Source organism: Melanotaenia boesemani, chromosome 2 (genome assembly GCF_017639745.1).
Source record: "Melanotaenia boesemani isolate fMelBoe1 chromosome 2, fMelBoe1.pri, whole genome shotgun sequence".
NCBI lineage: Eukaryota > Metazoa > Chordata > Actinopteri > Atheriniformes > Melanotaeniidae > Melanotaenia > Melanotaenia boesemani.
Window position 1 is genome coordinate 12188029 of NC_055683.1, and position 21973 is coordinate 12210001.

At 44.9% G+C, this 21973-nt stretch overlaps 1 protein-coding gene and 2 long non-coding RNA genes across 15 annotated transcripts in view; 2 read left to right on the forward strand and 1 right to left on the reverse strand.

Annotated features, from left to right (window-relative positions):
* Window positions 1-21973, forward strand: part of LOC121629261 (interferon-induced very large GTPase 1-like) — a 755663-nt gene that overhangs the window by 555193 nt on the left and 178497 nt on the right. The gene's annotated exons all lie outside the window — the stretch shown is intronic.
* On the reverse strand, window positions 164-7598 carry LOC121629407. Its single transcript, XR_006008381.1, has 3 exons — window positions 7517-7598; window positions 3951-3955; window positions 164-175 (listed from the first exon to the last, which is right to left on the reverse strand). It is a non-coding gene; the product is annotated as an uncharacterized LOC121629407 (long non-coding RNA).
* Window positions 20277-20951, forward strand: LOC121629367. The gene is made up of 3 exons (XR_006008366.1): window positions 20277-20407; window positions 20663-20751; window positions 20874-20951. It is a non-coding gene; the product is annotated as an uncharacterized LOC121629367 (long non-coding RNA).

Consider the following 21973-nt stretch of genomic DNA (forward strand, 5'->3'; position numbering starts at 1 on the left):
ATCTGGAAAGGCATATGGTGTTTTGTGGCCTTTGTAAAAAGCCGAAGAGGCGCCGTTGCTGCTCATCCTCGTTGCCTTTGTGAAGGTCCCTCCACCGTAATGACGAGCCAGCATGTCAGCTGCCCTCTGGAACCTTTCTGCCTCCATCACAGGTTCCTCTCTGTGAGGAGACATGCTGGACGCATCGGGCATCCTCACAGACCTGCCGTCCTCCTCTTGCTTTGTCCGGTTAGAACTATCTCTGCTGCTTACGTTGTGACTGGATGACCCGCTGAACACGGACAAGTTGGGTGACGAGACTCCAGGTGTCTGCACAGGCGTCTTGGTTAGAGAGCTGTCATCATCTTTATCCTCCCCTCCTTCCTCTTCCCTCTCTGCAGCCTGGCTGTGATTGGATATTTGGAGGGAGCTGGTGCTGTCAATCAAGCTCAACACCTCGGTCATAAGAGAAGGACCTAAATCCACCGTGAACGAAGCGAGAGAGTCGAAGCGAGTCAGTGTGACACCACCGTTGTCTGTTGGAGACCCTCTACAGAAGTCTCCATCTTGAAACTGCCTTTCAAGTTGAGGAAGGCGAGGCAGAGTGACAAATCCAGACTGGACACCTGGAAACAGAGTATGGCAAGCCGTTTGAGCATTTATTCCATATCCTTGATGTGGGACATCAGCTTCCTTCACTAGTTTGCATTATGCAGAAACTAGTTAACATATAGGCATTTTTAATAGACTAGTAGAATTTAAAATCCAACTAGTAACAATTTTTCAACAACTAGTGACACTTTGTTCAACTAGTTACAAGAGAATCTTCACTAGTGAAACAAAGCTCCATGAGCCGAAGTATTTACTTAGTATGCCATACTTGTTAACTAGTAAGATACAAAAACTAACATGCACAGGTCAAGCAAAATTCAGCTTACTTGTTAACTAGAAACTTATATTTTTCTGGGTTAGTTAACTAGTAGGCATGATAATCAGTAAAGACGTAAGTGTTTACTTGTCAACTAGTAGATGTTAAAATGCTTACTAGTTAACTTGATAAAGCCTATTTGGTCTTACTAGTTATTTGTTGTGACAAAAATGTTTACTTGTTAACCAGTAAAATCCAAATTGTCTACTTGTTACAAAAGTGAAGGAAAAACTAAAACTACTAGAGGTGCACCATGTTTACTAGTTAACTAGTTAAAAGCATGGTTTGATTTACTAGTTATTTGAATAGACAATAAATGCTTACTAGTTGACAACTGAAGATCTAAACTGTCACTAGTTACACTAGTTGCACTGAATGCTAATCAGTAGGTGGAGACAGGTGTAGGCAGAATGATCTGATTGGATCACCAGTAGGAGCTCCACCCAGTGGAAATTTAACCCTTTAAAGTCTGACACATTTTCACTGTTCGCTCGCAGAGGAAAGTCTAAAGATACATGAAAAAAAGAAAAAAAAAAACACATTTTTATTAAGCATAACCAAGTGAAACATGTTAAATGGTTTTTGGGTTTTAAAAGGTTGTTGTGTGTTTTATTTTAAGTTGTTTTTAAACACTGAAGTACAGTTTTATCATTGTCTGATATAAGCAGAAGGAACACAACAGCTCATCATCTGTGAAAGTTTCCCTTTGTTTGATTGTCGGAGAATGCTGTAATGCAAGACTCAGCGAGACTTGGCAGGATCAACATGCGCTCCTGAAACAAACAAACAAATGCCCTACGCTAACAATGGGGAGAAAAAAAAAATTTGATATTCCAAACCACACCAACCCAGTCACTCTGCATCACAGCAAAGAAGATCTCACCAGCCCGACGGATTTCTTTGAAGAAAGCTTCCAGAAGATCGTAATGGGGAAATCCAAAAACACTGCAGCGATGGCTTCCAAAACCGGCTCTAGTTGCAACAGAGTTCACACAGCGGATTCCCCAAAGCGACCAGTCCAGTTTCTCCAACTGGCAGCGATACAACGGATATCTTAATCTCCATCGAAGGTAAGTTATCCAGCCTCTCCCTGCTGGAAGTTCTTCACCGTGAGTTTCAATCTTTAAAAGAAAGTTTGGAATATAGTCAAAAGCAGGCAGGAGCTTTTGCTACTGAGAACAACACCCTCAGAGACTCAGTGAAAACCCTTACCAAAGGAGTAAGCCGAGCATCAGTGGAAAATAAAAACATGAAAGAATTAGTCCTAGATCTACAGGCTCGTAGCATGAGAGATATTCTAGTTATTTCAGGGATCCCTGAGCAGGTGGAGGAAGATACAGAGGCAGCTGTAAAAAATTGATCAGAACTAGCCTAAAACTTCCAGAGGAAAAGGTAAACGCCATCTCCTTTCATTAATTTCACTGCATAGGGAAAAAAAACAGAGGGCAGACCCAGACCGATAGTAGCTAAATTTGTTCTCCACAAAGAAAAAGAAGAGATGAAGCGCTGCAGCAGACAGCTTTGTGGGACTAACTTTAGCATGAGTCATCAGTTTCCCAGAGAAATCCTGGAGTGTCGCAAGATCTTGTTCCCCATCAGGAGGAAATTCCTGGACGAAGGAGCCTGTGCTGTCATCTCGGTGGACAAACTTTATGTCAATGGACAGCTACATCGTGACCATAACACCACCTACTGGCTCTACTGACCTCAGATATGTATCCAAACTCTGCAGACTTTGTACAGGTGATATAAATGCTAATCAGACTCACTGGACTTAAGTCACAGAGTTTAATGTTTGTTCATATTAGACAATAATTCTGCCAGTCTCTAATGTTCACAAAAATTTACTTATTTTTTATGGGTTCATTTTCTTTTTTTCACCCACTCCCCCCTTTTTTGTCATTTTCCTCCCACTTTATTCTTCTTTTTCTCTCTCTCTGCACTATTTTTGTTTTTTCTTTTTTCTAGCTGCAACTTCACAAAACCATATAACACTAATGCTAAGCTGCACAGTACATTTAGTAATACCTGCATATATAACCCAACACTCACATTCATTAATTTAAGTACATTTAATAACATTCAACACAGGCACACAACATTACGCATACATATTCATACACTTACACACACACATACACACACACACATACATACACATTTATATCAACAACAAGCATCCAACATTTACCTTTTTACCACAAGCATGACCATCCTTATATTTATCATGTGGAGCTGGGACCAGAGAGAAGAGACTAAAAATGATCTGCAGGCAGACATTGTGTTACAGGAGATTCATGCTGTTCCTCATGTTTACTCAGCCTGTTATAACTCCAGACAGAGAGAGGTAGCCATTCTGATTAACAAAAGAGTAACATTCACATAAATCAACCTAATCACAGATCCAGAAGGGAGATTCATTGTAGTAAAACTATATATTCAAAATATGAATTTATGCTTAGCTAACTTATGTGGCCCAAATGTTGACGATCCCTCCTTCTTTCACTCTTTCTTCACATCACACTGGACAAAAAGACAGAACGACGCATCAGGTCTTTAGGTCTTCGTTCTGGTTTTGGGACCTCCAGATTTTGCTGCAGAAATCTGTTTTGATGTCTGAACTTTTGTAATAAACTTCTTTTTATTATTCAAGCCAGCTTCCAGAGACGTTTTTGCCTGAAGGCCAATTTTTCCACATCTCCTGATCAACATATATCAAATCATTTTTGATATGTTGTTGCCTGTCTTTCTGTCTTGGTCATCTTACTTACATACTTGATACAGAGTGAATGGTGGATAACATTATAAAAACGATTTAGGATAGACTTACTAGCTTGATACACATTTAATGATCAGAGTGAATGGTGAATAATATTCTTGCAATAAAAACGATTTAGGAAACTATCTGTGACTGAAACAAATTGTGGCATCATCCTCTGGACACACACAAGCTGTAAGAGCTTCACCCGCCCTCTGAAATGTTTGTGTCACGTATCATAGTTAAGCAATCATCTCCCTTCTCTCCACTGATCAGGTCTAATACAACAGCTGACCGACCGGGCTGCAGGTTCTGTGTTAGAGCCGAGACACGCCAGATCACATCTGTGATGGGGCGTCGCTATGAAAGCAGCCTGCAGGCTTATTGAACGATGTAGGAAACTATCTGTGGACTTTGACTGTTTGAAACAAAATGTCGCATCATCCTCTGGACACACACAAACTGTAAGAGCTGCACCCGCCCTCTGAAATGCTATGTTTGTGTCACGCAACTGCAGCCGACCAAGCTGCAGGCTCCGTGTCAGAGCCGGTTGTCTTGGCAACGCATCACAACAAGCGATAATAAATAGTCCACTCAGCTGCTTCTTGTGAAAAACTTACGATTTTAACGGTAAAAAACAACAATAACGTATTAATAATTGATTTAATATTTATTTATTTCGTAAGTGACCATGGTATAAGTGGGATAATTCCCTTCAAGGTGTCCAAAATCAGAAACGGTCTGACGCGAATGCCTCCGTGTGGATACGTCATCAGGAATAGATTTTAAAATACACAACAAATCCCATAACCCAACTCGTACACAACTTAATTTTGTCTTCTCTGGTGACCCTCGTCCATTTTTACCCCTTTAAATGACATTTTGTTTGAATGACTTATTTGCTAATTATTCACTTTCTTATGTAAAACAAATATAACAATTGGAGTTTTGGATGTGTCTACGATTAGCTAAATAAATAAATAAAAAAATAAATGGAAAAAAATGTTGTTTTCATTGTATATTTACTGTAGTATCAAATGATTTTGAGACTTTTGGGTTGATTTTGATTACAACTATATATTTTAATTTATTTGTAATTACAATTTAAACCTATTCATTATTTAATGTTAGCATTTCATTTGCACAAAAGGTTGTGATTTTTAAATTGTAGGCAGATGCAGGAAATCCTGGTATTTTCCACAGTGATGTTATTGAATTAGAATAGATTAGATTAGATTAGACTTTATTAATCTCACAGTGGAGAAATTCACTCGTTACAGCAGCTCTTGTTACAGAATAAAGTGAACATGTATCACAACAAGAAGGTGCAATATAAATTATTTACAAGAAAAGAAGTCTAAGAAAAGCAAAAACTATGTAGCATTATAAATATTATATATGTATATATATATAGATATACACATATCTATATATATATACAGTGCAAGAAAACAACCTCACAGACTATATACATATTTACATAGTGATGGTGGGATATGAAGAATATGATGATATTGATAATGAGGGGTATTGCACAGTAAAATATAAATAAATATTGCACAGTAGTGATGCATGGGCTGCTCTTACCCGCGGTTCGGGTTGGGGCAGGTCAAAGAATTTTCGCTTCACTGCGGGGTGGGTTGGTGTGGTTTACTATTCTGAAATATCTAGTTCTATCTATTAATTTAATTTTTTGTCAAACTGAAATTAAAGACCTTAATCAATGTCTACATTTTCTTACTATAACATGTAAGACAAAATATTTATCAGTTATTTAAACACAGGTCACGTTTTATAATGTAATGTCCACATAGGCACTTAATAGGCTACACAGGCTACGTGGAGAAAGCGCCAAGCAGACACGCGACAAAAGATGGAAGAAGTGTTGAATAACATTCGTTCGGGAGTTTACGTCCTTAAAAAGAAGGAGGGTCAAATGGCTAAATCACAGGTTTGGGACAGGTTCAGCGAGGTAATCAGTGCAGACACCAGCAGCAGCATTGGCTATGTGATTTATAACACTTCAATGCTTTAAAACACTTTATTTATTTGCCAATTTATGTTTATAGGCTTAATGTTCAAATGAAAATACATTTTGTGTTGCCAGTTTCCAGTGCCAATTTAGGAGACCATATGCACCTTTCTCAGACTAAATAAAAGCATTCATCAATATCATAGCATGTGTTTTAATGGGGCGGGGCGGGTCGGGTCGGGTTAAAAAAAATAGAAGCGGAGGTGCGGGGCGTTTTGGTGCTGTCAAATTTTTTTAAAAGAGTGGCATCACTATTGCACAGTATTATGACAATACAGATAAGCTGTACAGTCTGACAGCAGTGGGAATGAAGGACCTGCGGTAGCGCTCCTTCCTACACTGAGGGTGTCTCAGTCTGCTGCTGAAGGAGCTGCTTAGCCCCTCCACAGTCTGGTGCAGCGGGTGAGAGGTGTTGTCCATGATGGATGTGAGCTTGGCCAACATCCTCCTTTCACCCACCTCCTCCACAGAGTCCAGCGGGCAGCCCAGGACAGAGCTGGCCCTCCTGACCAGCTTGTTCAGGCTCTTCCTGTCCCGGTCAGCGCTGCTTGCTCCCCAGCAGACAACGGCGTAGAGGACAGCAGAGGCTACCACAGAGTCATAAAATGTCCTTAGCAGAGGCCTGCATACTCCAAAGGACCTCAGTCTCCTCAGGAGGTGGAGGCGACTCTGACCCTTCCTGTGTGGTCTGTGTGGTGTGACCAGTCCAGTTTACTGTTGAGGTGAACACCCAGTTATTTGAAACTGTCCACCAGGTCAATGTCCTTTCCCTGGATGTTCACCGGTGTGTGGGGTAGTGTCCTTCTCCGGAAGTCAATCACCATCTCCTTGGTCTTACTGGTGTTTAAGCACAGGTGGTTGCGCTAACGCCAGTCCACAAAGTCCATGATGACTGACCGGTACTCCAGCTCGTTCCTCTCAGACACACAGCCCACAATGGCTGAGTCGTCAGAGAACTTCTGGAGATGACAGCTGCTGGTGTTGTAGGAGAAGTCCGAGGTGTAGAGGGTGAAGAGGAACGGTGAGAGCACTGTTCCCTGAGGGGCCCCCGTGCTGCAGACTACCACCTCAGACACACAGTTCTGCAGACGTACGTACTGTAGCCGGTTGGTGAGGTTGTCGATGGTACACGCAGCTAACTTTCCATCCACTCCAGCTCCATCCAGCTTCCCCCGCAGCAGTGCCGGCTGGATGGTGTTGAACGCACTGGAGAAGTCAAAAAACATGACTCTCACGATGCTCCCAGTGGTCTCCAGCGCCCTGTGCAGTAGGTAGATGAAAGCATCATCCACCCCGATGTTTGGCCTGTTGTTACGTCCCATTTTCAAGGGGTATAAGCGGGGCGCAACATAAACAACAGTCGTGGACAGATGTACAAATGAAACACGGTATTTTATTGTGATGAGTATAAATATGGGATAAAACAGGAAGTAAAACAAATAAAACAGGAAGTCAAACATAAATAGTGTTGGGGTTGGTGAAACTGCTGAAAGAAACACAAAAAGGGGATTACTAAACCTTAACCAAAATCCGCTGGGTAAATTAAACTAAGCCCAATTTATATAAACAAAAGTGTGCCCCTAATTCAGCATCATAAACAACAAAAGTGCAGCAGTTCCAATAAACTAGTGTGACCATCGTCACAAATAAAACACACTAAACTAGCCCAACACAACCTAAACAAAACTAAACACCAAAGTTAATAAAACTGGCAGAACACATAATAACTCAAAGCACAACTCAAACCAAAACTGTGTGTATACAAAGGCAAGCCCAAACCAACAAGACTATTAAAGGGAACACGAACAGCCAGGTTAACCCTGCTGTAAATACAAAACACAAAATAGTCTAACAAAAGGCTACCTGTTAGCACAGCGAACACACAGAACAGTAGTGCCACCATAAGTCTGCCAGAGTGAGGGGAAGCAGCCTGTGCTATCTAGCTTCTCCCTCTCGAATGACCTCAGCAGCAGTCCTTTATTTGCTGGAGGACTGTAGCTGGAGTTGTGAATGGTTGAGTGCTGAGCCAACCAGAGGGGAGGAGACGACGGTGTGACGGCTCCAGCCACTCCAAACAGGGAATCAGGGCAGGCCTTTGCATGGGTGACGAGCCACAGGTGTCAGCAATGATTGGCGGCTTTAACACCTGTAGACAAACTGCAGCCGGTCTATCACAGTGCACACCACAGAGCGGAGGTGGCTGAGGATGAGCCTCTCCATGGTCTTCATCAGGTGGGGGGTCAAGGTGACGGGTCTGTAATGGTTCGGCTCCTTCGCGTGTGATATCTTAGGAACCGGAACCACACAGGAGGTCTTCCACAGGACAGGGACCTTCTCCAGGCTGAGGCTCAGGTAAAGATGTACCTGAGCACCTCACAGAGCTGGTCTGCACAGGTCCTGAGCAGCCTGGGACTGATGCCATCTGGTCCTGCAGCTTTCCTGTTCTTCAGCCGCCTCAGTTCTCTCCTCACCTGGGCCGATGTAAGGGAGAGGGGGGAGGTGGAGGGCAGTGGGGGGCTGGTGGTGGAGTCCATTGGTGTGGAGTGGAGATGGGGGGTAGGTGAAAGTGAAGGTGAAGATGAAGGTAGTCGGGGGAAGGGGATGGTAGACACTGGACTAGGGATGTGTGAAGAGGAGGGAGGGGGGTTAGAATCAAATCTGTTAAAAATCAGATTTAAATCATTGGCCCGTCGCTGGTCTCCATCAGCTGTCCCTCTGGCACCACTCTGTCCAAATCTAGAGATCTCCTTCAGCCCTCTCCACACGTCCCGCATGTTATTCTGCTCCAGCCGCTCCTCCAGCTTCTTCCTGTAGCTGTCCTTGGCCCGCCTGATCTTGTACCGGAGTTCATGCTGAACTCTCCTCTGCTCCTCTCTGTCCCCTGAAATGAAAGTCGTCTTCTTCTGGTTCAGCAGGACTTTAAGCTCAGGGGTCACCCAGGATTTGTTGTTGGAGAAACACCTCACCCTCCGGGTTGGCACAGTGCTCTCCACACAGAAGTTGATGTAGTCCGTGATGCAGTGGGTCAGGCCATCAATGTCCCCTCCATGACAGCTGCTCTCCCAGTCTCTGGTTTGGAAACAGTCTCTCAGTCTCTCATTGGCCTCATCGGTCCACACTTTCACAGACTTCTTCTGTGCCAGCTGTCTTCTCACCCTGGGTGTGTATTCAGGGAGCAGATCAGAGGTTGTGATCAGAGCATCCAAGCGGGTGGAGGGGGGCGGAGGTGTATGCGTCCTTCACATTAGCTCTACCTGGTGTGGCACTTCACGTACTGGACGAAAGTAGGGAGAGTGGCAGAGAGCGAGGTGTGATTAAAATCCCTGCTGATGAGCAGGAGGGACTGCGGGTGGCGAGTCTGGATCCGAGTCACTGCGCTGTGGAGCAGCTCACAGGCAGCTGCTGCATCGGCCGAGGGAGGGATGTACACATTAAACAGTATAACATGTGAGAACTCCCTCGGGAGGTAATACGGCTGCATGCCCACAGTGATTAACTCAATGTCTCTGGTGCAGAGTTGTTCCTTTACACAAACGTGCGCCGGGTTGCACTCCTATCCGCACGCGAAAGTTTGAATCCATCCAGGGAAACCACAGAGTCCGGAATAAGTCCATTCAGCCATGTCTCTGTTAAACACATGAGGCTACATTCCCTGAACTCCTGCTGTAGCCGGGTCAGCGCCATGAGCTCGTCGGTCTTGTTGGAGAGGGAATGAACGTTTCCCATAATCACAGAGGGTAAATATGGCCTGTACTTCCGTTTCCTCTCCTGGAGCTTTCTTCCTGCTCTGCAGCCTCTTCTTTTTTTCCGTATCTCCGCAGGAATCTCCGGCTTCTCCGCGTAGAGAAGAGCAGTGCCTGTCAGAGCTAACAGCTGGTCCCTGGTGTAAACAATGGAGCCGTGGCTGAAACCAAAGGTGCAGAAATGCATCTGGTAATTTTTTCAAGTAGTTTTTGAAATGGGTAATTTTTCTTTTACTCAAGTGCCTTTTGACCCAAGTATTTTATTTCATTATATTGGAAATCTCCCCTGTTACTGAGTAAAAATGCCGGGAAAACAAACATCAGCCTGAACAGTCATTATGCCGAACGTCACGAATTGTCCATCTCTGCTCCTAATCTACTTCGGTCACGTTCGGTGGACGTGTGCAGGTTTGTGCAGGCAGAATTGTCACTGATGATGGCTAGTGCCGAGCAAGAGATGGAGATGGAGGACACTGATGCTGAGGATTGCCAAGCAGAGACATGGAATGCCTGGAGAAGAGATGAATCGGAAAAGGAAGGAAATCCTTGGCCATATCTCAGCCAGCTCTTTGTGTTTAAACGCAAACAAGGCAATAAGTTCATCATGCAATGTAAAATGTGCCTGCCTTGCCAGACAGAGATGTCGGCTTTCAAAACTTTCACATCAAATCTACGAAAGCATGTGGCGGTAAGTAGCATCAATAGCTTATTTTAGTCTTGTTCTTTTGTTTCTTACTAACAAATACTTAGTAATAAGTGGACATTACAGAATACTACTATCTTTGTCATCTGAAGTTGTAGCTGTTTGTAGGACTCTATTGACAGATAAATAATTGCTTAATTGTCAGATGTTGTTTGCCATTCAACAGGTCTTCTCTATGTTAGACATCACCTCAACCAAACGGCTGATTCAGAGGAGCGCGCTGGAAAAGGACAGCAGCATTCATCAGATGAAGAGGATTTCTTCTCTATCATGAAGTCCAGAAGGTCAGAGGGGAGTTAGAAGGCTACCATGTCTGCGTCTAGAACATATGGATCTTCTGTATACCCCTGTACAGTTAGACTTGCAGCTTCCTGTCAGAATAGCAGAATTCCTGAATCATAATACTCCAAAATTATTATCAAAAATATATAGATTACTTGCAAAGCTAGAAGACAGGATATCTCTCCCGACTTCAAAATGGGAAGATGATTTATCTAATAACTTTGATCAGAAAAGATGGTCACAAATATGTTTAAACACGTTTAAAATGACTCAGAATTCAAATATACAACTAATACAATTCAAAATTCTCCATAGAACTCATTATACAGGACACAGGATGTTCAGGATGGGCCTTTCACCATCAGATATCTGCCCACACTGCTCTGAGAACACCTCTGATAGCTACATCCATGCGCTGTGGTCCTGCACACCTGTCCAAAGGTTCTGGATTAAGGTGTGTGAAGATCTCTCAAAATGGTTTAAAACTAGTTTTCCTGCAAACCCCACACTTTGCCTACTGGGCGACCTGGGTGACACCAACATAGGAATACACTCCATAAACTTGGTCCTCGCAGTCTTATGCATCGCAAAGAAAACTATTCTTGTGAACTGGAAAGATAAGAATAATTTGTCTATCCAGCAGTTTAGAAATCTCCTGTTAGATCACATCAGCATTGAGACAATGTCTGCCTCCTCCAGGAACCAGTCAGATGACTTTCATTCCCTCTGGTCCCCTGTGACTGGCTACATCACTTAATGTAGGTGGAGGATTGCGGCTTCGCTGGGATGGGGGCGGATGTGGGTGGGGGGTCCCTGGTGGCTTCAGGTCTCCGGTTGTCTCCTGGGTGGGGATCTAGGCTGCTCCGCTGCTGGGTCGGCTGGGGGTTCCGGTCTGGGCGGGCGGCATTGGGTGGGCCCCGGGGTGGGGCTGCCTCGTGGCGGTGGGGGGTGGCTGCCGGGGTGCCTGGGTCGGTGTCCGTCGGCCCCTGGCCGGGTGGCCGGTCGGGCCCGGGGTGGGCCGGGTGGGGGCCCCGGGCTCTGGGGCGTCGGGTCTCCCCCCGCTCCTGGGGGTGGGGGGTCTGCCGCTGCTGGGGGGGGCTGGGCCCGTCCGGATGTGCCGTGCCGGGGGTTGGTCCGTGCCCTGGTGCTTGGTCGCAGCCCCGGAACCTGGGTGGGGGTGTGTTTGTGTGTGGGTGTGTGTGTGTGTGTGTCTGTGGGTATGCTGGTGTGTGGGTGGGTGTAGAGGGACGTGTGTGCCGTATGTGTGTGTGGGTGTGTATGAAGGTCTGGGTGTGTGCGTGTATGTGTGTGTGTGAGTAGTGTGCGGGTGTGTGTGTGGAGGTCTATGTGGGATGTGGGTGTGTGTGAAGGTATGTATATATGAGTGTGTGCACGTGGAGGTCGAGGTGTGTGTGGAGGAGTGAAGGAGTGGGTGGAGGCGTGAGTATGTATGGAGGTGCTTGTGTGTATATGCAGGTATGTATGTGAGTGTGTGTGTAGTGGTGTATGTGTATGGAGGGGTATGAGAGTGTGTGTGTATGTGGGCACCGGTGTGTGTGTTTATAGGTATGTGCGTGACGTGTGTGTGTGGAGGTATGTGCACGTATTGAGGTGTTGGTATATAGAGGTGTGTGAGAGTGTGTGTGAGTGGCTGGGGAGAAAAAAAAAAAAAAAGGGAGTGTGTGCGTTTGCAGGGGGTTAGGACGTGTCCTCTGGGGGGCGCCCTGGCTGGGTGTTGGGGGCGGGGGCCTGGGGTTCCCTTCCTTCGCCTCGCCCCCCTCCCACTCAGAAAGAGGAAAGTGGCCCCTTGGGCTGGTGGCTGGCCCCTGGGGGGGTTCGTGGCGTGCCTGGGTTGGGGTGCCTGCTCTGGGCCTGTGACGCCCTTCGGGGCCGGCGGGGGACGGGGGCGCCCTAAGCCACTGGCGGGTCGTCTTCCAGGGGGGAGGCTTACCCCCCTCTGGACCTACATCTCCTGACCCCTCCCCTCCCCACTCTTCACTACATACACAGGTAGGGCCGTGGGGGGTGTGCTTGTTGCGCTGGGCGGGGCAGGGGGGGTCATCATAGTGGCCCCGTTGCTTCACCGAGCGGCAGCATGCCTCCCAGCTTTTAATTCCACTTAGTCACTGAGCACAAATAACATTTGCAACATACAAACACGTTTTGGGGGGTGGAACATGCGAGGTCAGGTGGGTGGGACTGCTCAGGTGGCCCCACCCCCTCCTCAATGCAGTTACTGCCCCCCAATTTTAACCCTCTTTTTTTAATTGCAAACAGCACATAATATATTCCCTCACTAGTGGGGGAGGGAGGGGCGATGGGGTCTTCAAGCGCCCCTGTCTCCATGGATGGCCCGGGGGCGGGGCGGGCCGGGTGGCCTGTCGCGTTGGCCCGGGGCGTGGGCGGGCTGTCCCGGGGGGTTTGGCTGCTGGCCCTGGGGGGAAGGTGCTGTTTTGGGGGTGGGGAGTGGGGGACTGGGGCGGGGTGGGGGGGGTGGGGGCCTGGCTCGTGTCTCCTCGCCTCCTGGCTGGGGCTGTCCCCCCGCGGCGTGGGATGGCGGGAGGATGGTGGTGGGGGGATGGTGTTTGTTTGTGTGTGTGTGTGTATGTGGGGTGGGCGGGGGGGGGGGGGGGGGGGGAGTGGTGTGTGTGTGGGGGGATGGGTGGTGGAGGGATGGTGTGTGTGTGTGGGAGGGTGGGGTGTGTGGAGGTGGATGTGTGGTGTGTGGGAGGGGGGGTGGTGTGGGTGTGGGAGGATGAATGGTGGAGGGATGATGTATGTGGGGGAGGATGGGGTATGTGTGGGAGAATGTATGGTGCAGGGAGGGGGAGTGTGTGGGAGGATGGATGGTGGAAGAATGGTGTGTGTGCAGGAGGATGGATGGTGTATGGGAGGGAGGATGGTGTGTGTGTGGGGGAGTGGTGTATGTTTGGGAGAGTGGGTGATGGAGGGGTGGTGTGTGTGTGTGTGGGAGGATGGGGTACGTGAAGGTGGATGTTTGGTGTAGGAGAGGGAGGACGGTGTATGTGTAGGAGAATGATGTATGTGTGGGAGGATGGGTAGTGGAAGGATGGTGTGTGTGTGTGTGTGTGGGAGGTGTGAAGGTGGAGGATGGTGTATGTGTGGGAGGATGAGTGGTGGAGGGATGATGTGTGTGTGGGAGGATGGGGTAGGTGTGGGAGAGTGTATGGTGGAAGGATGGTGAGTGTGTGGGAGGATGGATGGTGGAAGGATGGTGTGTGTGTGGAAGGATGGATGGTGGAAGGATGGTGTGTGTGTGTGGGAGGACAGAGTATGTAAGGGTTGGATGGTGTATGTGTGGGAGGATGAATGGAGGAGTGGAAGGAGAGTGTGTGTGTTTGTGTGTGTTGGTCTGGGGGGGGGGCAGGACTGGTTCTCGGGGTGTGCGGCTGGGCGCTGGGGTGTGGGGCTGGCCTCTGGCGGTGGCCGTCTGGGCGGGCCGGGTCCCCCCGGGTGGCGTGCTGGCCCTTGGCCTGTGGGGGTGGGGGGGTGTCCCTGCGCTCCTGGGCCCGGGCCCTCTGCCCCGTCTGTCCCGGGCGGCCGGTGCCCGGGGGGGTCGGGGACTGCTGGCCTCGGCCTGCCGGGGCCGGTGCCCTGTGTCCGCGGGGCGGCTCCTGCTGGGGTCTCCTGCTGCTGCCTTCCTGGGCGGGCGAGTGGTCGTCTCTGTGGACCGGTCGGGATCTGTAGCCTACGGGGGGGCTGGTGGCCTGGGTCTCGGGACCGCTGGCCTGACTCTGGCCTCTGTTCAAGTGAGGTGGCATCTGCATGATCACTCTGCATGGTCACTCCTTCCTGAACGTCTCCACACAGTCTTTGCGTCGCCATGTGGCCGAGTTCTCCAGCATATCCACACAGGTTTCTCTGCGCGTGTTCTTGAATACAGCAGTTTCACTTATATCTATTATCATATTTTTTTTTCTTTTTTTTTTTTATTTCTGTTCTTATTATTATTATTACTCTTACTCTTATTATTATTACTACTACTATTATTATTATTACTATTATTGTGATTATTATTATTGTTACTATTATCAACTAGTTGTGTAATGACCTACTGGCCAGGATGATCTTAGCTATATATGTTGCAAGTAGTATGGATTACATGGTTTTCTGTATAATGTTTTAAGTCCCCACCCGCACTCCCCACACCCTTTCTGTCCCTCTCTCTCCCCTCCCTCTTCTCTCTACTTTCTTTTCTATCTCTCTCTCTCTCTGTCCCCTCCGGTCGAGTCCAGCATTAAGAGTCTGATTTAATAAAGTTTTTCATGTCATCAAGAGGGACTTTATACATGTAGTATAAATCCCTGCTTGATAGAGTAAAATTGCCCAGCACCAGACAGCAGCCAGACAATCATTCTGTTTGCAACGATGCTGGACAAGACAAATTAGAAAAAAAAAAAAAAAAAAAAAAAAAAAAAAAGAACATATGGATCTTCTAAACGCTTTGCTAAAAGTAAAAAACTGTCTGAAACTCAACACCGGCCTTCCGGCCTCAGCCACTTGCAAGAGTCTTTAAAGCTCTGCTGGTTTGTTGTTCACAGAGAAGAGAGCGCAGATTAGCGCTACAAACTTTGAAAATCAACTCCTGCTCAAACTGAACAAGCGCTTTACAGTCTAATGTTGTAGTATTCACTTGGCAGAAAATTCTGTGGGGCATGGCACTTTATTTCATTTCTTATATCAGCTGTTGCTTAATTAAGACAACTGATTATTTATGTTTGTGATATAAAGAAAAAAGAGCAGTTTTGTTATTAAGGAATTGCTCAACATTTTCAGCATCGTGGATACTTTGATTTGGTTTTATTTTCTCTCTTTTACTGTAGTGTTTAAAACGTTTATTAAAAACAGTGTTGGATTGGATTTATGACTCTTCTTTTGTTTACATCAGGTAATTTAAAGTAACTAAGTAACTTTTACTCAATTAAATAAATCCTTACTGGGCAAATGACAATAAACACTTTGAATCTTGGGGACATCTAAGAAGTGGACCAGTGGAGCTGTGGATTGTTGTGATTTGTTCAGGTTTGCCAACAACACTGGGTTTACTACTGCTTTCAAGGACAATGTGCTAGACCCAACATTCCACAACAGTCCCAGCAAACCAGCCACTCACCCTCCCCCAGCAGTACAGGAGATGTGGCCTCTTTGAAGCTGCTCACCTCTAAAGGTCCTCCCACCCCCACCAACACCTCTTTGTCCTGGAGAGAGGGAGACACAAATGTCTTCAAGAGCCTACTTATACTTGGAACCATATTCTAGTGCTAGGGTAGCAGTGGGGGGCTTATGTCCTGTAAATACTGTTTGTGTTCTGTTTTGGTTTTTTTTTTTTTGTTTGTTGTTTTTTTTGTGTGTGTGTGTGTGTGTTCTTTTTTTCACTTTTATTGTTTTTGCTAACCCCAAGACAAATTCATTGTATGTGCAAACTTACTTGGCAATAAAGACCTATTCTGATTTTGAAATTGTTTATTAGTCAGAGTTGCTGAGTAAAAATAAGAAAATGACTTAAAGTAGCCATGAAGTCGACTTCAGTCATCAACATGCTGACACAGTCATTGAGTTGTCCAGTGGGTTTATTTACTAAGAGATAATTCTTCTTTTTATTTTTCCTGTGAGTTAGTATCTGGTCGCTGTTGTGCTACTTTCATGATATGTCCTTTTTATTTGGTTATTATTTAAGAACTCTTAATGACAAGCAGCTTTGTTTTTTTTTTTTTGTTTTGTTTTGTTTTTTGTGTGTTTTTGTTTGTTTGTTTGTTCTTGTAAAAGTTTTAGGAAATTTTCTGGTGTGTTTATGTACAAGTGTAACAGTATTTTGTCTGGTGATGGTATGGATTGAAGGGTTGCTGCCTTCTGTCTGTGATGTTTTTGTCTCCTTTCTTCTTTCCCTTTTGCTTCTTTTTGCTATTTTCCATCTTTTTATGTCCCCTCCGGTCAGGTCCAGCAAGATAGATTCCATGATTCAAAGTAAATAAATAAATTAGTCAGATTATCAAGAGAAGCCTTACCCATAAGCCTCCCCTTGTCAGAGCAAATTTGTTCAGGATGGTACATCAACTAGATTATCATTTTGCTGCTATGATGCTGGACAGGACAGGTTAAAAAAAAAAAAAAACTGTGTTGTTGTCAACTTTGTGTAGAATATTAAAAATACGATGCTACAAATGCTACAATGGTGGACAGTTAAGAAAAATTGAAAATATGGTTTGTTACATCTTTTGGAGAAACAACAAATCTTATTCCAAAATCATTAAAAAATGGCCAAAAAAAGGGTAATCTTTAAGAGTTTAATACTGTTTTTTTTTTTTTTTTACCCTGTCCTGTCCAGCATCCTAACATACAGAACGGTGGTCTGTGTGCCATATTTTGCTTGACAGATTTGCTCTACCAAGGGAGACATGTTATATACATGGCTGCCCTTGATATTTTTATTATTTTTATTGTAATCTTATTTTCTTTAGTCTTATATGTCAGTGCCGAACCTGACAGGGAGATAGAGGAAGAGAGAGAGAAAAAAAAAGGGAGAAAAGAACAGGATTAAAATGTGGAAATAACAGTTTTCTATGCTGCCCAGAACATATCACAAAAAAACAACAACATAAACTACCACAGTACTACATGATACCGAAAGAAAGATAGAATGATGATGATATAAAAAAATTACAATACTCATCAAACGTACCTGCAGATGAACGTACCAACACACAAACATAGAGAAGAGGATGGAGAGACGAGCACGTTTGTGAGCATGCACGTGTTAACATGCATGTGTGGCCATGCAACAAGGAGGAAATGTGTACCCGCAAGGGGGCCACGATCATGCCGCACCCCGAAGCATCAGTGGGGGACGGGGGGAGCCCGAGGCCCCAAAGGCCAAGCAGATCCACAGAGTACCAAGCCCGGGACAGCCAAAGCAGACAGAGCAGCGGCCCACCCGGACCAGAGCAGAGGGGCCCCCAGACCGGAACCCAGGGCGCGACGGGGCAGGGGCACCTGGCAGCCCAGGGCAATGACAAGCAGGCCCAGCGGGCGCTGGGCGCTGCAGTGTGGGCCGCACGGAGGGCAGGCGCCCCACAGGCCCAAGGGCCACCCTTTCCCCCCAGGAACCCGACGGGGCCCGACCGCCCCAGGCAAAACCACCGTGGGCCACGCCAACCCAACAGCAAGGCTAGGCACCCCAGGGACAAGAACATGTCCGCAGGTTTAAACTAAGGTTTAATACTGTTTTAGACTAAACATAACCTTGACCTTAAATGCATCTCAGTGATGACAGTGGAACAACAATGCTTAGTTTCCTCCCCAATTCTTGAAAACTTAACCTTAGTCTTGGTATCACAACGGCCAATGATTCTTTTCAGTGGGAGGTATGTATTGTAGAAAAATTACCAAGAGTCCGGAATGAGTAAAAGTATATGAGGTTTATTACAGGAGAAGTATATAAAAAAAACAGTCCATACTTGCAAGTTTTTCAGAGCTGTCTTGCTGACCCCAGAAGCCGACAAGAGGACTCTGATTTGTTACATTTTAGGAATCAGTTTAATTCAACCTGATCCAAGCTGAAGGCCAGTCTCTGAACTGATAAAAGGAAAGGAGAGACTGTGAGGCGTCGTATTGTCTCGCCCAAATAGGCTGCTATTTTCTTAACAACTGTTCGTATCTAGCAGCTGCCCATCAGTCTCAACCTTTCCCCATATCACGAATCTGGAAGAAAAGTGGTAAGCCTGATCTCACACAAGAACACAACAGGAGAATAATAACTTCAATGTTCTATATAAGGAAAATACACATTATAAAATGTAATTGAGGGTAACAAACGAATAAATGTACCATATGAATAAAAGAATGATTACACTTGTGATTGTTATATGAGTAAATATGATCGATTACCATATGCATTAAAATTACTTGCACATATGTTAAGTTATTAGTCCTAGCTGGAAAGTTTGTTCTCTGCGTTTAACCCATAGTGTTGTTTATGTTCTGTTTATTCTTTTTTATAATTAATTGTTTTTACACTCCAAAACAAATTCATTTTATGTGCAAACTTGTTTGTCAATAAAGACACGTTATTATTCTAAAATAGTTTATTTCGCTGAGATGCTGAATAAAAATAAATATCCAGGCAACGACCAAGTAATCAGCTTTGTTTTTTAGAAGATAATATTCTCCTGCTTAAACAATTGAACAAAAAGTATACAGAACAGAACCTGTATAACAAGGGTATCAAGTATTAAGAGATATTTAATGAGACCAGTAAGTAAATTAAATCTAGGAGATATACATAAACATATATGAAAAATCCAGGTGAGCATATGCATATACATTTATACATTTAACCATCAGTTAAGTAAAGTAAGGAAAGAGTCATCTCAATGAAATAAGAATTTTTCCAAAGTAAACTTAGTTTTTAAGGTTTTTGAGTTCTCAAGACCACTGAGGTTGAAGCTGTATTGAAAAAGATCTTGTAGAAACATTATGAAGTTCGGTTTGCCGTCAGCCCTTTTCCTTTTATGAATGTGAAATTTCCCTGAGCAACTACTAACAGCAAGTCGCCGCTCACTCTCCTGTGGGATCCTGCTCCTCAACTGTCGCACATCGTGTGATGTCATCAATCAGCGCCAATGTAGTTCTGCGCTGCACTTCTCTTTATTGTCGTGTTTTCCAGTACAGATCATGTCAATAAGTTGTAAAAGTATTCTTCAGACAAAGGAAACGACTCTTCTTCACCCTTTCTTCAGACTCAGAGGACACGGAGATAAGTGTCGATGCCAACGGACACGGACGAAACTAAGATGTTTTGCTAGCTTTTATGGGTTCAATCGTAGACGTAAGGCCCATCAGCCATTGTAGCGACACGTCCATGTGATCACCATCTTGGTCCTGGCAAGTATGCTCCTCATTAAATAAATACAAGTGAACGGTTGTTTCGTTTGAACTGGATTAAATATAAAACGTTTGTAAAATTTCATGTGTTTTAATATTTATTTTATGGTTAAAACAGTTAAAACTGTTTCTTAATTGTTCAATAACCACTGACGGACAATCAATGGAGTGCTTATTGGAATTAAAGTAAGTTAAATACATAATGGTTGGATAAAATTACTGTCAAAAGTAAAGGTAAAACCGGGAGTAAATTTGGTTGGCTTCTTTTTTGTTTGTTTGTTTTTTTCCTGTGTAACACAACAGATATTTATATTATAATTCTCTGGTTTAAAAGCTGTCCCTATATAAAGTAGTAAAGCCAAATTTGTTGTACATCAATTTATCCATATTTTTATTATAATGTAGATAAAAGAAATGGCCATTGTCATTTTAAAACACCAAACAACACAAACTAACACGATCACAGACTGAGACCTGCGTTTATAACTATAAGAGACTAATAATGGAATTAAGCTTTGTTCAAATCCAGCATATTTACATTCTAAATGTATATTAATATACACCGCTTCAGGACAACTCTGATAATGTCCTTGAGTGGCCCAGTTAGAGCCCAAACTTGAATCCGTTTGAACATCTCTGGAAGAATCTGAAAATGGATGTGCACCGATGCTTCCCATCCAACCTGATGGAGCTTGTAGCTGCCGTCAAAGTCAACTGTCATATAATCATTTAATCCTTTTCACATTCAGTCAGAAATGTAACAAATACAAATAGTACTTCATAAATGTTCAATAATAAATAAATGATTAATTTTTCACTAAATCCATGTAATAGTATGTCATTTATTTGAATGATAATGTATAAAAGAAAGGGGGAACCATTTTTTTGTTCCACTGCAAACACAGACACAAACAAAAAACAGCTGTAGAAGCCGCTGTAATGAGGTGTTTCAAAAGTTTGTCAAAATATTTTTCTCACATGATCTAAATTTTATCTGTTTGTGATATTGGCTGTTTTAGCGTGAGGTAAAAAGGATCCACAGGAGTCTGGAGGATGGGCACAAATACAGAGGAAATGAGAGGTAAAACATCTAATACCATTTAGTAGTCTGTAAGTTGATTACAAGATATGTATTTTCTATGCAGCATCACCTTGAGTGGTTACATATTCATCAGATCACAGAATAATGATGCTTTAGTCCATCTTAAATTGACTCAGACAAAAAAAAAATAATGGCACTTTGATTTTACATATTGACTAACGAATTTTCAGAGTAGTTTTAGTATTTGTCATGTTTCATGTTGCTTTGTTGTGTTTTCTATGATGTAATCTGCAGGTTCACGTCTGAGCACGACTCCGGTGGCACAAATTCAATGTTGTGGACAATTGCAGATGAAGAGGAATGTGACACCTCTTTGATCAGAAGTAAGTTATGACTCTAAAACTTGTTTAAGGTTACTTCTAAAAATAATGCTTATCTCTCCAAAGAAAGACAATTTGTTGAAAAGATCTTTCACATATTAATGTGTCACTTTTTGTGTTCGTAGGAGCAACAGATACTTTGAGAACATCAGGAGGGAATCTAAGTTGTCAGAAGACAAAGTGGAAGAGGATCGGAGGGCCAACAACCGAAGACATAGAGTGAGTTGAATCACTCCCCTAACGGGGAATGAGAGGATGGGGACAGCGGCAGACCCCCGAATCCCACTCAGCCTTCCTTCAAACCCCTGCACCCCCCCTGCCCCCAGGCCATACCCTGGGTCCCAGGGCGTCAACCAGACACCAGTGCATGCACCAACCCACACCACGGCAGCACATCCGGGCAGGCCCAGACCCCCGGCACATACGGACCCCACCACCCCGGAGGGAGGAGGACCACCCTCGGGCACCAGAGCCCAGAACCCCCGCCCAGCCCGCCCTGGAATAGCCCGGCCGCCCGGCCCAGGACCGACACCCACCAACCCAGGCGCCACCAGTGGCCTCACCCCCCGCCACGAGGCGACCCTAACCGCTGGCCCCCACAGCCCCCGACGAGGCCAGACCCAGAGCCACCCCCATCGCAGAGCAGCCCGGTCCCGCACCACGGGCAACCACAAAGAACCCGCAACCACCAGTCACTCCCAACCATTTCCCAACCCCCATAGCAACAAGGTCACAGTCCTCCACCTACACTAAGTGATGGAACTAAGCACAGGGGACCAGAGGGAATGAGATTCAGCTAAATAGTTCTTTGAGGAGGCAGACATTGTCTCACTACTGATGTGGTCAACTAAGAGATTCCTAAACTGCTGAATAAACACATTATTTTAATTTTTTCCAGTTCACAAGGATAGTTTTCTTTGCAATGCATAATGCTGTGTGTATCATGTGTGCAGAGTTAATTGCCATATTAATGTCACCCAAGTCACCTATTAGACATAGTGCGGGGATTGTAGGAATATTACATTTAAACCATGTTGACATGTCCACACATACCTGAAGCCAGAACCTGCAGACAGGTGTGCAGGACCACAAGGCATGTAGATAGTTGTCAGGTGTGTTTTCATTGCAGTGTGTGCAGATGTATGATTGTGACAGACCCATCTTGAACATCCTTTGTCCTGTATAATGAGTTCTATGCAGAATTTTGAATTGTATTAGTTGCATA